The sequence below is a fragment of the Erinaceus europaeus genome, chromosome 19 (assembly GCF_950295315.1).
Source record: "Erinaceus europaeus chromosome 19, mEriEur2.1, whole genome shotgun sequence".
NCBI classification, from domain to species: domain Eukaryota; kingdom Metazoa; phylum Chordata; class Mammalia; order Eulipotyphla; family Erinaceidae; genus Erinaceus; species Erinaceus europaeus.
In genome coordinates, this window is record NC_080180.1 from 46,200,134 (window position 1) to 46,217,486 (window position 17,353).

Sequence of the window (17,353 nt, forward strand, 5' to 3'; positions counted from 1 at the left end):
GTGTGTGTGTGTGTGACTAAGATCTGTCTATGAAATTTTTCTTATCTGGTCCACTTTTTCATTCAAATAGAGACAGACACAGACATACCAGAACTTCTCTTGCCACAATACCTGTCCTGGGGTACCAAGGTTCAACCTGGGTTATACACATGCCAATGCAGAGAGCTATCTCTCTGCCCTGAGAAAGAAATATACATAGCTGTTTATTTCCTAATATATTGATTCTAACTTCTAACTTTCAAGAATTTTTATTTATTTATAAAAAGGAAACACTGACAAAACCATAGGATAAGAGGGGTATAACTCCACACACTTTCAACAATTCTATCTTAAGCTTCCTTTTGGAGTAGTGATACGAAGTTTTATAATCTTACTCATAGAATGGAATGAATTAATGACAATAAATAAAGATATTTATACTGGAGATGATATTATTACATAGGCATTAATAATCTCTGAAAACTCACACATTTATAGTTTTGGTGAGACATTACATAGAAGCAAAAGAGCCTAAATTAAGGAATAAAAAAATTTCAAATAAAATATAACTTGTCATCCCTATGAGAGAAATAAACTATGTGAATTTCTCTAAAACTAACAAGATGAAAATTTTTTTATGGAACTAGTGAGGGTGCACCCAGTAGAGTACATATGTTATGTGCAAGCACTTGGGTTCAACTCCCAGTCCCCACAACTAGCAGGCCAGGGGAGCTTCTTCTTCTAGCGTTTGCCCTTCTTCCGTAGCCAGTCAATAGCATCAGTTGAAAGCTGTCAGGAGCTGCTTGTTGCTGGCTTTGAAAGTGACTGGGATCCATGTGGATCCATCCTTGCAGGTGGGGACAAGGCACCTGAAATAAGGTCCTGGTTCACTGTAACATGTACGCTCAACTGTGTTCTCTATCACATGGCCCTCTAATAATTTTTTTTAACTAATTCATTCCCTATGAGAACAGAGCAGTTCTCACCTTTGACAGATCGTGGTGCTGTGGACTAGGCCTCTGCATTTAGACATGAAAGACTGATATGCTGCCATAGGACTGTTTTTTTTAAATATATATATTTATTTATTTTCCCTTTTGTTGCCCTTGTTTTTCATTGTTGTTGTAGTTATTGATGTCGTCATTGTTGGATAGGACAGAGAGAAATGGAGAGGGGAGGGGAAGACAGAGAGGGGGAGAGAAAGATAGACACCTGCAGACCTGCTTCTCCACCTGTGAAGCGACTCCCCTGCAGGTGGGGGAGCCGGGGGCTCGAACTGGGATCCTTATGCCAGTCCTTGGGCTTTGCACCATGTGCACTTAACCCTCTGTGCTACCACCCGACTCCCCATAGGACTGTTTCTATGAACCCTAGTGAAAACTCTGGATTAATATAGTGAATTCTGTATTAGTATAGAAAATTCTGGTATTTCCTATAGTATAGTACTTTCCTCATCACCTCAATATGAACATTACTTACCACAACATAGCTATATTTTTAATATTTAGGAAGATTGATTAAATACTGATATTAACCATCATACATATTTGTTGTATCCAAGTAAAGTGATATTTATCAACTTTACGATAAAGGAAAGAAAAACTGACATATGTAAAACTCCTGTTATTTATCTCTTCGGTAATTTTCAGATATGTTCCCTTATTGAACATAAACACTGGCTGTAAAATGAACACTATTATCACTAGTTTTACAAAGTGAGAAAATAATATCTCATTGCAATTCACATGGCTTCTAAGTTACAGGTCTTGTTTGCCTCCAAAGCTTATGAGTTCTCTGTACACAGTGTTGTGATTTATATTTAGTGGAGAGAAAAAAAAAAACTAATTAGGCTGAGTAAAAACATAATCTTCCCTGCTTCAATTAACTTGAAATGAGAATGTAAGAAACTCTCTGGGTATGGAATCCAGTGAATTTGCCCTCAACTATGGAGGATTGAGTAGTCCTTATGCATTCCAAATTTTCTAGACTTTTCAACTTTCTCTGCAGAACTTGGTGGCCTAACAATCAAATCCTGATCCTCATTGCTGAAGAATCTGGACCCTAGAGATCCTCTACTTCTCTAGCCAATACTGTTATATGTGCCAGTTCACTGGTACAATAGAAAAGTCAATGCCATTTATTTATTTATTTAGCCTCCAGAGTTACCTACACAGGAATCCACTGCTCCTGGCAGCCATCTTTTTCTTTTCCATTGTTGTCGCTGTTGGATAGGACAGAGAGAAATCAAGAGAAGAGGGGAAGACAGAGAGGGGAAGAGAAAGACACCTGCAGACCTGCCTCACTGCTTGCCAAGCGACTCCCCTGCAGGTGGAGAGCCAGGGGATTGAACCAGGATCCTTGCTCAGGTCCCTTGTGCTTCGTACTGTGTGCGCTTAACCCAGCACACTACCATCCGGCCTCTATATTTATTTTTTTATAAGCAGATTGACCAACTCTGGTTTACACTCGTCATGGGGGTTGATCCTGGGACCTCAGATACCTCAGATGTGAAAGTCTGTTGCCCTACTGATAGTGTTATCTCCCCAGCCTTAAAGGAAAACAGTCAGGAGATGCCTTAGAATACTGGAAATGTAGCTACCATATGACCTGGCAATTCCTCTCCTAGGTATCTATCCAAAGAATATGAAAACACATATCAGTTTTATGCACATCTATCTTCTTTAAATTTTTTTTAAATTACCTTTATTTATTGGATAGAGACAGCCAGAAATTCAGAGGGAAGTGGTGATGGAGAGGGTTCTTCTTCTAGCGTTTGCCCTTCTTCCGTAGCCAGTCAACAGGTGAGGTTGAAAGCTGTCAGGAGCTGCTTGTTGCTGGCTTTGAAAGTGACTGGGATCCATGTAGATTCAGTCGGCTAGGAAGGATCGTCAGTTTCCCCAATGAATGGGTACTCACGGGATGCACCACAAGAAGGTCGATCCAATGCATCCCAGTGAGAGACAGAGACACACCTGTAGCACTGCTTCACCACTTGTAAAACTTTTGTCCTGCAGGTGGGGACCAGGGGCTTGAACCTGTGTCCTTGTGCACTCAACCATGTACGCCACCACTTCGCCCCTGCACATCTTCATAGCAACACTATTTCTATATACACAACTTTGGAAACAACCTACATGTTGAAAGACAGGTGAGTGTTAAAAACATTGTGGTGCAATGGATAAGTATTGCCCTGAGAAAACTACCTTCATAATCATGGTATCTCCCTTGCCAAGTAAGTGGTGTGTTTTGTTTTTTGTTCTTGAATAAATTCACATAAGGGTATGTTTATTATAGGTTCACAGAATAATTCATGTAACTTAAGTAAATCTCCATGGTGTGACTTAGTGCCCCTCCCCTCCCCCAAGTACTGCCTGAAGGCCACATAGTTGGAGCAGACAAGGTCCTGGGTCTGAAAGCTTTAATTTAGCTACCTCATTTATTATTATTATTTTTCATTTGTAGTCATAGTTTTAATTTTTCTCATTTTGTTACCACTGAAGTGTTCATAGACCCTGTCTAGAACCTAAGTTGATGTATTGGTGGAAACCATGTTCAACATGGTTTAGTAGTGTTTTTTTTTTCCATAACCTTTTTATATATGTAACATGAAGCAAACAAGACATTACTCTTCGTAGCGTGACAAAGGGGAAAGGAAGACCATGAAGAATACTTCCTTACTGGGTGAAGAATACTTCTTCTTTGTGGATCAAGACTTATCAAAAAGTTTTTCTCTTGGTTGTTGCACCTAGTTCATTTAATTTTTTTTTTCATTGCCAAGTTGTACCTTTCCTTCTGGAATTGTAAGTGAACACAACGGTATAATACCTGTTTACACTGTGAAGTGGTTATTGTTACGAAGATCACACCAGGGGCTTTCTCACTGTTAAGCTTGATAACTTTAAGCAATTAATGGCTTGTGAATGTATGGTCTATGGAGAAACCCCTGTAGTTTTTACCTGCTGATGCTGTCTGTCTGTCTGTCGGAGAATAAATTTTGGTTCCCTTCCTCAAACAAACAAACAAACATTGTGGTATTTACATGCAAGGAATACTATTGAGCTTACTATTCAGTCTTTTGGTACATCTTGGATGAAACTTCAAGGAATCAACTTCTTCTTCTTCTAGCGTTTGCCCTTCTTCCGTAGCCAGTTAATGGCTTTGAAAGTGACTGGGATCCATGTGGATTCAGTCGGCTAGGAAGGATCTTCAGTTTCCCCCATGAATGGGTACTCACAGGATGCACCACGGGAAGGTCGATCCAATGCATCCCTAAGGAATCAACTTAAATGAGACAAGTCAAATATCGGAGAACCTCATTCATAGGTGGGACTTAAAAAAAGCAAAGACACAGAAAACATGGGGTGAGATTTCAACTAATTACCATCTTAGGTTTATTGCAGCAGATTCTTAGGACTCTAAATGGGTGAAGTAGGGGGGTAGGGGGAGACAAGCAAGGGGGTGGGGACCCGGTGCCCTCTGGTGGAGGAAAATGTCAATTGATGATGAGTACAGTGTCCAGACATCTGTGGGAAATAAGAAACTCTACTCATGTGAAAACACTTGTGCTGTAAGTCATGATTTCCTCCAATGAAATTATTTTGAAAGGAGAAAAGGAAGTGCCAAGAGATGTTCCGTTGTATCACCTGAGCGTCATATGTGTTTATCTGTCCTAGCTGTAGTGAAAGCAACCCTACTTCATCCTGCTAGCCAATGGCATCGACTCCTATTCCTCTGGCCTACTGAACCTTGAACGTAATGAGTTCTGCTTATGGCCCAGTGGAACCATTATTTCCTACTTTAATATTACACTCTCTTTTGGGACCAAGATCCACAGCCCTGTAGAAGGTAGAGTTATATCAACAGGAAACACTAAGTTCTCTGTAGAGCATTGTCAGAGGTAATAAGTGGGACCAATTTCACTACAGCTTTGTTCCTGGAATAATGTGTTCTTCTTACTGGATTCCAGAACCATACACAAGAGGTGTAATTCAGTGCATATACAGGGTTAAGATGACACTACTTCCTCGTAGACTATTAATGCCAACCTGGCACTTCAGATACACGTTCAAAAAACCATTCCAATGATTAGATTCTTGGATAATAGATGCAAGATTGGTGAAGTCTTTTTTTTTTTTTTTTTTTTTTTTTTTGCCTTCAGGGTTATCGACGGGCTGGGTGCCTACAGCAGGAATCCACTGCTCCTGGAAATTATCCTCCTTCCATTGTTTCTGTTATTATTGTTGTTGCTGGACAAGACAGAGAGAAATTGAGAGAAGAAGACTGAGACGGGGAGAGAAAGATAGGCACTTGCAGACCTGCTTCAAGGCTTCTGAAGTGACCCCCTGCCGCAGGTAGGGAGCTGGGGGTTCGAACCGGGATCCTTGCACCGGTCCCTGTGCTTCACACTATATGTATTTAACTGGTGTGCTATTGCCCAGCTCCCTAGCCAAGTCATTTTTTCAAAATAAATTTTCAGTGCTTTTCCAAGGCAGATGATTTCTATTGGGCATGAAAAACATTTGAAAATATTTTTAGACTCCATGATCATACCTGTATATTCACTTTCATATTTTTATCTATTCCTTTCTTTTTTCCTCAAAGGTATCCCTTTTTATTTATTTACATGTATCTATTTTCTCTCCTCAGACTTCTGTGAAAGTGAAGCTCTAGCTTCACCACTAACAATTCTACCCAATGGACAGATTTTCCTGCATCACTAAGTGTGCATGGGTCTCACATTATTTTCAAATATTAGAATAGGCAAAGCTGGCAAAAGGGCAATCCCCTCCAAAACAGTTTAGCAGGTCAACACAGAAATTGGGCTGCCATCTTGTGTCAAATGTTATCTGTGATCCACTCACTATTCAAGATGACATTCTTGCCCCGATGAGGAGTAATCCAGTTGATAAATCTTTCCTTCCTCATATTTCCTCAGGCCACTTACACTACTCTGTCACATTATCTTCTAGGAAGCAGACACTAAGAAGAAATGAAAAGAAATTTATTAGGGGAAACATCTGTGAAGAGCAAGGGGGAAGAGGAAGCAGGAGTAGGCAGAGAAAGCTACAGATCTCCATATTGGTTTGACACTTGCAAAAGGACACTTGGTAAGAAGAGACTCTGAGAAAAAAAATGGACCCATATCGTCAGGAAACTCAGATTAGATGAGCAGAGTTTAATATCAGGCAGAAATGCCTGGCAACCCTGTTATGATTAACATACATAGAATATGACTTCTGTGTGAATACAGTGGTAGTTCTCAAAGATGGCATAGCTGGAGGCCATCAGCTACCTTGTCTTCCTTTGGGAAGTTTACCTTTAGAGTAGCCAAGAACATATTCCTATTTCTTATCTAGGAGGTAGGATCCAGGCTGAGCTAGAAAAATACCAAGGCAAGGGGGCTGGGCATTGGTACCTCCAGTTAAGCTCACATAGTACTAAGTTCAAGGACTCACTTAAGGATCCCAGTGTGATCTCTTGCTCCCCACCTGTAGGGGGGACACTTTACAATACTAAAGCAGGCCTGCAGGTGTATCTCTCTCTCTGACTATATATATATATATATATATATATATATATATATATATATATATATATATATGTATATATCCCTCTTCTCTCAATATCTCTCTGTCCTGTCTAATAAAATGTAATAAATGTCTGCCAGGAGTAGTAGATTCATAGTGCTGGCACTGAACTCGTGATGACCCTGGAGGCAAAAACAAAAAAACAAATATGGGCTGTAATTGTTTTTTGTGAAGAAATGGGTATCTCCCATGTCAGTCAAGAGAGGAAGAGTCCCTTTTATGGTTGTGGAGTGAAAATTCCTTATCAGAGCATGGTTTATATGAACTAGGAATATGATGGACTGATGGACTGACCGCCAACAAAATCATTTTTCAATTTCTCATAATGTTAATATGCATATATTACCTTATGCAGTTTTTTTGTTATCTATTAGCAGTCCCTTAATTACTTCACTTATAGGCAATTAAGTCTTTGCGCCACCTGCACTTAACCCGCTGTGCTTCCACCCAACTCCCAGACTTCAACTTCTTTGTCTAGTCATTCCTTGATGGGTTTTTAGGTTGGTTCCAGGTTTTGGGTATTGTGAATAATGATATTTTGATCATAAAGGTGCACATATCCTTTTGGATTAAAGATTTTTAAATCTGAAGGAGAATTTTTAGAAATTTCAATATATAGGAAACAGAGTTTCTAGTTTTGAGATCAAGCAAGCAATTGCATTTTGAGAAAAATGAGGACACAATATCCTTTTTGAAGCACTAGCATAGAAGGTCTCTAGACTGGTTGCCAGTCTCATTTCTATAATAAATTAGATTTTTTTCTTACTATGACCATAGCTATTACCTAAAAAATTGTAAGATTAGCCAAAATGTCTTACTATTTAAATATTATAGGACTATATTAATCAGTGCACCAGAAAAATACACTAAAAATATCACTACAAATGCATTCTGATTTGCACTATGACACAAAACCAAGTCAAATTTTCATTAGGAATCAACTGCTCCTAGATGCTATTTACTCCATTTTATGGGATAAGACAGAGAGAAACTGAGAGAGGAGTAGGATAGAGAGGAAGATAGATACATATATATGCCTGCTTCACCACTTGTGAAGTGTCCTCCCTGCATGTGGGAGCGAGGGCTTCATGAAATTCTTTTTTGTTTTTTTATTTTTTTAATATTTATTCCCTTTTGTTGCCCTTGTTGTTTTATTGTTGTAGTTATTATTGTTGTTGTTGTTGATGTCATTGTTGTTGGATAGGACAGAGAGAAATGGAGAGAGGAAGGGAAGACAAGAGAGGGGGAGAGAAAGACAGACACCTGCAGACCTTCTTCACTGTGGTGACTCCCCTGCAGGTGGGGAGCCGAGGGCTTGAACCGGGATCCTTACACTGGTCCTTGTGCTTTGCACCATGTGCACTTAACCCGCTGCACTACCGCCTGACTCCCTGAAATTCTTATAGAACAAAGTTCTGTTTTCTTTCTACCTTTCTTTGTACCTATCTCTAGAGGGATATAGGTGCTGCAAAATGGATGATCGAGTACTAGCTTTCATAGCTGCATTGCACACATATTGGGAAATCTGGTTAGGATATATTCAACTCCTTTGAAATAACTTTCAGAAAAGTAGCAAAACACATTTGTTGTAGCTCATTGGCTAAAATTACTGTCACTAACTGCGAGGAAGAATGGAGAATGTCCTTATTATTTTCTGGACTGTAGGGTGTCCATTAAACATCATGGTTGCTGGTATTAAGAAAGTAAAGGATAGATGTGGGGATACTGTTACCAACTGTTTCAATAGCATATTTACATTCTAAGAAGTCATTAAATTCTTGCCCATTATTTCCAATAATTTGTTTAGGTCCTGGTCTCTAGCTTCTGCTCTTGTGGTGTATTTTCCCCCTTTGTCTCTGCTCTCTGTCATAAGCTGATTGTTTGTTTGTTTTTCCCAATTTTAGCAAAGAATTTCTGGCGATTGTGTTGGAGATCTGACTGTTGATTTGGCTTTCCTCCCAAGATTGACTCTCAAATCATAGCTCCAATTCAGCTTAGAAATGTAAACTTGCATATTCATCTCCATGCCTAATGCAGCTAGTACTCAAATCCACACTTAGCACTCTTTCTCTTTTTCCAGTTCTTCAGTTTCTCTTTTTCTCAGTTTCCAGTTTTTCAGCTGGAACTCCAATTTTTCAAATCTTTTCTAAATTTTATAAAGTGCTGGGTTTTCAGTTGCTCAGTGGCCATATCACTTTATTTATTCATTCATTCATTCATTCCCCTAACTCCAAAATCTTCTGAAGACCTACTATATGTAGCATATTGAATAGTAGACTATTCTTTCACCTCCGTGTTGTGTTGACATAATTGTACCAAACTAATTCTCTGGATCCAGCAGCAAAAATGGGTTTATAATAACTTTTTTTTTCACCAGAACACTTTGCCACATAAAACAAGGGATCACTGTGTACTTTCATAATGCCTCCCAGTCTAATATTTCAGTATTTCAAGACAGTTATAGCACATTTCCTTATTTATCTCTCTAACTCTTTCAACTGCTAGGCTTCAGTTGTTGGCAGGTATACTTTGGCACTTATTAGTGGATATTCTTATACACCTTCCAGCAGGAATAGCTTCAAAGAATTAGCCTATTTACTGTTACTGATTATGCAACACATCAGCCTTTGACAGCCATAACATTACTTCCTGGAATTATGAGGACACATTGTACTTAGCTGGCAATTGGTGAAAGAAGTATAAAAGCATTTTCCCAAGAAAATCATGGATGATAAATGAGAAATAACTTAAAATATCTCTTATATCAAATACTATCCAAATATATTTCAATAATCTAGAGGTTACAGTGGCAGAAAATATTTTTGGAAAGAATAAAATGACTTAATGGAGGCCCCAAGTTTCAGGGAGATCAAATTCCTGGCAATGAGGTCAAATTCTTGGCAAATCACCAAATGTGTGAATTCTGATATGGGTTTCCAACCAAACATGGGGATTAGAAGGTAAAGAGTGACAATATCAGCTAAAAGAGGCTTAATTCTATAGTCTGAAAAGCCAAGAACTTATTAATACTGCTTTATTATTCAAATTTTAGAAAATTAAGAACATCAAAAAATCTGTTTTCTTTTATAACTGAAAACTTTTCTCTATCCATTTCTTCGCTACCTACCTTTTAAAAACAGTCATCTATATTTGTTCATTAAGTGTTACTATTTGTTCATTTTGTGGTCATTCTTAAAATTTGGCTACTAGCATTATGATGGGTATTAACCAGGATAGGATAAGCTTTGCTGCAGGGATAAATACATTCCAAAAACTGTAATGATTTCAAAACACACACAGATACTTGCTCACACAATGAGTATTTCTTACTTATAGAAAATCACAACCCAAATACAAATTCACTGGCTCTCCAAAGCATTTTCCTTCAGATAAGCTAAGGACCTAGATACCTTTATTTAATGGATCCAGATTCTTTCCATTTTCATTTTATTATTGATTTAATATTGATTTACAAAATTATAAGAGAACAGGGGTATAATTCCATATCATTCCCACCACCAGAGTTCTGTGTCCCCATTCCCTCCATTGGAAGCTACAGCAGTTCTTCCAAGGCTGAAGTAATGGGTTAACTATTATTTCTGCATCTATCTGTCTAGATTTGTATATATCTGCCCATTTTTTCCCCCATACTCCTGTCTTCTCTTCCTTTCCAAGTCACATCTGCAATTATTCCTACCTCTGAATGTCATTCTTTTTCTTCTCTCTCCTCCCTTTCCAGATACTTATGGAGTTCAGAACCTTCTAGTCATCTTCCCCTATCACTTCTCCCCCCCCCCCCCCCCCCGCTATGAGTATGGACCAAAATTTTCTGCGGGGTGGCTTCTATAATTGCTTCTCTGGTGGACATGGGCTTTGGCAAGTCAATCCATACCCCCATCCTGTTTCTATCTTTCCCTAGTGGGGTAGGGCTCTGCAAAGGTGACATTATGAGGTCATCTGCCCAGGGAAGTCAGGATAGAATTATGATGGCATCTGCAACTTGGTGGCTAAAAGGTAGTAAAGCAGACACAATTATTACTGTACAGGAACCAATAAGTAGGAATAGAGCAGATGAGAATAGGAATCTTAAGGTGGACAAAAATGTGGAAGTCTATTTTTAGGTATGTTCCTAGCGGCATATGACTTTTGTAGCTTTTGCTTGAGTTTGATAGCTAACAAAATATTGTCTGAGAAGATGGTGTCAGAGTTTAGAATAAGGCTATAAAGTTAGATTAGGGCAGAGAGTAGCTCCAAATTTTGAAGAAAATCTATGAATAAAATTAACTTTACCCCATCCACCTGACCCAGGGCATATATATATTTAGCACAGGAGCCTATGAGTTCTTGGTAAGTCTGAGCTCACAGTTTATGGTCACAGCTGGGAAAATTCTAGGTTGCACTCATTTCAAGATCAGTTTTCCTCCAGTGGTAGGGAAGGGATGACCCAACCTCCCTTAGAGATTGGGGTAGTCCCTACAGTTGCTACTTTATAGGGAAGACAAGTTCCTGGAGTGGCCCAAGAGAGACTTTATGCTGACATTCCTGATGGAAGTGACCAGAGACGGTGAAGAGGGATCTATTAGTTGTCTAGGCCCATCATATCTGTTGAATCCAAGGATTTCTTAACTAGGGCCCCAGATGATGGGATGGTCTGGTATTCACCCAAATGGCCATTAGTAAGTGAGTCAGTCTCTTTTCCTTATGCATGGCTCCAGCATCTCAATATTCAGCTCTTGCAATAATGGTTGTAAAAGAACAAACTGAGAATCATGCAACAGAGTATCATGTGGAAGTAATTTCTGTCACAGTTCATTTATCATCAATCATATGGCTTTGTTTACATGTGAAAGAGCAGATAAAAATAATGTCACACATGCTAAAAGAAGAGAAATAGTGTTTAGAGATCTTAAGTAATTTTGCCACCATGTCACTGTATTAAAATGACCTTGTTAATTTTTTAATATAATCATACTTTCCTAATAATACCATTTATCTATTAGTTATAATTTTCTTTCTGCAGTCATCATTTCTGTTCACTAAATTAGAATTTGTCTAGAATAGGTATTTGTTTTAAAAAGTTGTTCATTTAACATTAATATTATTTCTGATTTCATCGATTATTGTCTTGATAACTATTATTGTTATCAATTTTGGTTCCACACTTTGTAGACAAGACTTGATCAACTCTAGAATCTACCATTCACAAACTTGACTTTCAGAACTCCAACTTGAATCTATCTTCCAAGATAATTGTTTTTTCAACTCATTTTCATTAATGATCTCACTTGTCTTCATTTGTCTGCATTGGAGTTGAATAGTGTCTCTCCAAAATTCACCTTCTTCTAAAATATCACAATGTTGCCTTATTTGGAAGTAAGTTGGTTGCATATAGTCAAGACACACGAATCAGGATGGGGATATGACTCACTGGGTAGAGTCAGTTTTCTACTACACATGAAGTTCTGGCTTCCAGCCCCCCAACCCCCACCCCTCAGCACTACAGGGGAAGAGTCATAGATGGTAGAGTGATATATGGTGGTATCTCTCTTCATCAAGGAAATACAGAAAATTAGTCTGACACATCACTCAGCAGTATCACATATGCATGAGATCCTGAGTACATTCCTTGTTGCCACATTTAAAGACAAGCATAAAAAGAATCAAGAGGAGTTCAAATTAGATTACTGTGGATCCTAAAATTCCATCAGGGTTGCTATTATAAGAGATGACACACAGAGGAGAAACAAAGTGAAGATACAAACAGAGGTCAGGGAGATGGTGCCAGAAGCTACAGGGTAGTTACGACTTCCAGGAGCCACTAGAAACAAGTCAGTTCTTAGTTTATTCTAAGGGAACATGACACTTTGATTTCTGGAAAAAAAGAAAGAAAGAAAGAAAGAAAGAAAGAAAGAAAGAAAGAAAGAAAGAAAGAAAGAAAGAAAGAGGAAAGGGGAAGAAAGAAAGGAAGGAAGAAGAAAGGAAGGAAAGAGGAAGAGAGAGAAAGGGAAAGACTTCTTTTGTTTTAGCTCATTAAGTTTATGATAATTTTTATGACAGCTAGCTTAAATCATCATATTGCTCTCATCATGTAAATAAACATTTCAAAATTTTTCCATGACTCTCTTTACTGATAAACTAAATGTAAAGATTTTCAGCATGATATTCAAGATCCTTGAATGGTACTTTGGTGATGCTTTGATCTATTCTAACCCAGTATCATATATATATATATATATTGCTTCTTTTCCAAACACAATCGTTCCATTAAGTTGTTTCTATGTCTTCTAACCTGAAATATTCTCTCATCTGAAAAGTTCTGTACCTATGTTTCCCTTGAAGTGGTTTAAATTTTACTCTGTGACACATTTAAACATATTTTCCTCCTACCCTAGGCAACTAGAATATTTTTCTGTACACTTTGTTTACTCTTCTTTGTTATTCATATAGCTGTCTTGTGAATTAAGATGATATGTCAAAGGATAAATCTGAGAAAAATTATGTGAAATTTACAGAGGGAATTATAATTATTAATCCAAAGTTGCCAACAATCAGAACTACACAGAAATGATTCGGTCAGCTTTGAAATGCATGTTTCTTTTTCTTCAGAGCTCTTGAAGCACAATTGGATAACATTAAGAATTTTATTATTTTTTAAATTATAAGTTAGATTATTGGCCATGACAATAGACAGGATTCCCTGTGGAAGGTTTTCACCGCAAATTCTTAATTCCATGATTAAACTAGTTATATTTACTATGTATGAAGTCTGGAGCTCCTGGAACTCTAACTTCATCCAAAGTGTGCTCTCCTAAAGTCATTCTAACAGGCTTGCTTGTAGCAGAATATGAAGGTGAGGCTTTTCTTATTGTGTTGAAGTTTGGCTCAAATCTCTAAAACTGAAAGCAAAGCATAAGAACCCTAGATGGGGGTGCTATAAGAAAGTCACTTGTAGGGGAGTCAGCGGTAATGCAGCGGGTTAAGAGCAGGTGGCACAAAGCGCAAGGACAGGTGTAAGGATCCCGGTTCCAGCCCCTGGCTCCCCACTTGCAGGGGAGTCGCTTCATAGGAGGTGAAGCAGGTCTGTAGGTGTCTGTCTTTCTCTCCCCCTCTCTGTCTTCCCCTCCTCTCTCCATTTCTCTCTGTGTTATCTAGCAATGACAACACCAATAACAAAACAACAATAACTAAAACAATAATGAAAAAAAAGTCACTTGTAGAGAATGGAGAGTTTGTCAGCTTGCCAGCAATAGGAAAACATGTCCTCCTTCCCTGCTGAAAGCTTGTGGTGCTGCAGGAGCTCAGGCTGTCTTTACAAACACAGTTGCAAAGTACTCAGGAGCTTGTCATCCTTGAGATTCAGGGATTCAAGTTTGAGTGGTTGGTTGAGACAGTGCTGATGGATTCTTTCCTGGGAGAATCAAAGTCTATGTAAGGTTGGAGTTCCTTGAGAATCAGAGCAAAGTTTGCAGCTGCCAAGGGGAGTGGTCAATCCGTAAAGAATTTAGTGGGCAAAAGAAGTATAATATTTCCCAAAGCCAGAACCAGTGACTTGGAAGTTAGCCAGGTGTGAGTCATCAGGAAAGAATGTTACACCAGGGATGGCTCTGTGGTGAATACCACTGGGGCAAGAGTGAGTGGCAATTGTAAGGAAAATGTTAGCCAAACATTCACTGCTGGAGTTGGGAAACAGTAGGGTGTTTGACAACAGGGATGGAGATGGTAAAGGGCGCGCAGCTCCCCAATGCAAAAGAAGAGAAATGTTATCTGGACTTCGCCTTGGCAGAAGACCCATATCCTATATTGTTTGAGCACTATTTGCTTTAAAAAACAACAAAAACACAACAACTTGTCCTTTCTCTTAAATTTCTTTCCTCCTTCTAAGGCACCATCTCTAAACTAGTCTCCACACTACAGCTGAAGTATATCCCTAAACTAAAAATCAAGTCATTCTTCCTAGTCCCTCATGTTCCTAGGTCAAAGTCCCCACTCTAGGTGTGTCAACTCTGTTTACCTCTCTACCTTGGGTTCTCATGCTTCCCCCTCTTAGTCCCTTCAGGAAGCTAAAGCTCCTTATCTTTAATAAATTTGCCCCTTCTTGCCTTCACATCTTAAAACATAGTAATTTTTCCTAATTAGAATTTTCTCCCACCCCATATATATTTGAATATATATATATATATATATATATATTGCCTCTGGGTTTATCACTAGGGCTAGGTGCCTACACTAAGAATTCACTGCTCCTGGCAGTCATTTTTTTTTCTTTTCCCATTTTATTGGTTAGGACCGACAGAAATTGAGAGAGGAGGGAAGATAGAGAGGGAGAGAAAGATAGACAGCTGCAAACGCGCTTCACAGCTTGTGAAGTGACACCCCCCCCCCCCACAGGTGGGGAGCCAGGGGCCAAACCAGGATCCTTGCCCAGGTCCTTGAGCTTTGTACTATGTGCGGTTAACCTAGTGTGCCAGTGCCTGGCCCCCTTGTATTTGAGTATGTTGTTTAAGTTCATGATATCCCTATTTAGTGTAACTCCCTCTGATAGTCATCTTTGCCTCAATATCTTGTCTTGGCTATATCTTTCCTCTATTCTGCCAATACCTGCAGTTATTTTCTTGGAGAATTCGGTGTATTGTGCTCAAGTGTAAATGTGTCTCTGTCTTTTACCTGCCTGTACACTCAGTGAAAGCAGGGAAATTTTTGGCACTAACTGACTCTTAATACCTTGTATATGCTTGACATCCTGTAAACCATGAGTCTTTTTCAACTGCCAGTTGACTATGAATTTTTGCTAGAAGATTCAACAGTTGATTGTTAAAACTAAAATCAGGAATTTAATTAGAACTCTTCTCTCCTGAGGTAGACCAATGTCTGTTTCCCAGCATTTCCACTGTCATTTAGGAGTTCAATCTCAACATTTATTTGCTCAACTACAAGGTTCTTCATCTGTGCTTTCTTAATTATTTTACTTCCCCATTGACACTACATCTATATTTTATTATTTAAAAAATTAGTTATGAATGTGTTCCTTTACTAGAGTCTCAGCCCATCAGAAATGTCATATGGTATTTATTTTCATATTAGAAAATATGCTTTTGATGGTGCCTTCTAATGTCTAATGGAAACTTTGATATAAAATAATTCTTTCAGAAGTGATTCCCCCTAGTGGCTAACTTACATCAGTACATAATTTTATTTGGATAAAATTCATGTAGGTGACGGATCAACTAAACAACATACATAAAATATGAATTAAAAGAAATCATGTAGAGATAATGAAGGGAAGAGGCTGACAGTCTGGCCATGAAGAATATGACACATTGTTTTTGTTATAATGGTGTTGCTCAGAAGAGTTTTAAGAAGGAGAACATTATGGTCAGATTTGGGGGGAAAAAATCTGAATTTGAGAAAGATAAAGACCAGAAGCAGCCAGAGGTATAGAGAGGCAGTTAAGGTAGCACAGGCAAACAGAATGAAGGATTTAAGAATGATAGTAATAGTGGAAGTAGAGGAGGGAAGATGAACTGAAGAAATATTTGGAAGATCAAATTGGCATGTCTGAGAAAGGAGAAAAAGAAGAAGAATTGAGGGTAATTACTTAGACTCCAGCTTGCTTGACTAACTGGCTACACATATAACTTACAAGCAACAGAAAACCTACTTGAACTGACTTAAAGTAAAATGAGTCTAAAACAATTTAGAAATAGTTCTTGCTTCAAGTACAAAGGCTCAGATATCTTTTAAAAAATATATTTATTTATTTATTCCCTGTTGTTGCCCTTGTTGTTTTATTGTTGTAGTTATTGTTGATGTCATTGTTGTTGGATAGGACAGAGAGAAATGGAGAGAGGAGGAGAAGACAGAGAGGGGGAGAGAAAGATAGACACCTGTAGACCTGCTTCACTCTTGTGAAGTGACCCCCCTGCAGGTGGGGAGCCAGCCACTTGAACCATGCGCTTAACCCGCTGTGCTACCACTGGACTCCCAGCTCAGATATCTTATTGGTGCTTAGTTTTGCTTTTTTTTTTTTCTTCTGTTTTTCTTCTTTTCTTTGTTTCAAATACACTTCTCAAGAACCCTGGCCAAATCACTGCCTTCCCAGGAACTCCTCTAAGAAGCAGTAGTAAAGATTGCCTACTATGCTCCCTATGCGAGTATGAGACTTGCAGGCATCTGCCCCTGCACTATGACTGAAACTTAGGCGCTGTACAAATTGTTAAAAATTACCCATCGCTCCTTTTGGTACAGAACTCATAGCATGTATCCATTTTCTGCTAGATGTAAGTAACAATGAGTGCTTTATCATCTAGATGATGCGGTTACTTAATCATATTTAATAGTAGGTGAGGCAATTACTCTGGATGCACCCACTAAGAGATATGTGTACCCTCACATGAGATCTAAAAAGATTTAGAATCCTGATACACTGGTGATGCTTCACGGTTCTAGTGGTTGGAGTCAGGTTTTAATGCTTTTTTTTTTTTTTCATGGCAATGGGTATATGGGACCAGTTTACATTCCCTGAGAAGCAAACCCTGAGGTCAAGCTAAGATCCTCTTATCCAACATATTTATGTGGAAAGTGACCCCAAAGAGGACAATGAAATGAGCAGGGACCAAAAATTCAAACAAGAAATTTATAAGCCAGTCACTAACATGTATAAGTGGTGCTTCATCTTTTTGGAACTCTAGTTGCCAGTGAGACTTGAACTCAAGCCTCAGAGTTGAACTATTCAAGGAACAAGGAAATTGGGAAGTTTCTTACCTGCTGGGGGAGGTGTGGGCAGCTTT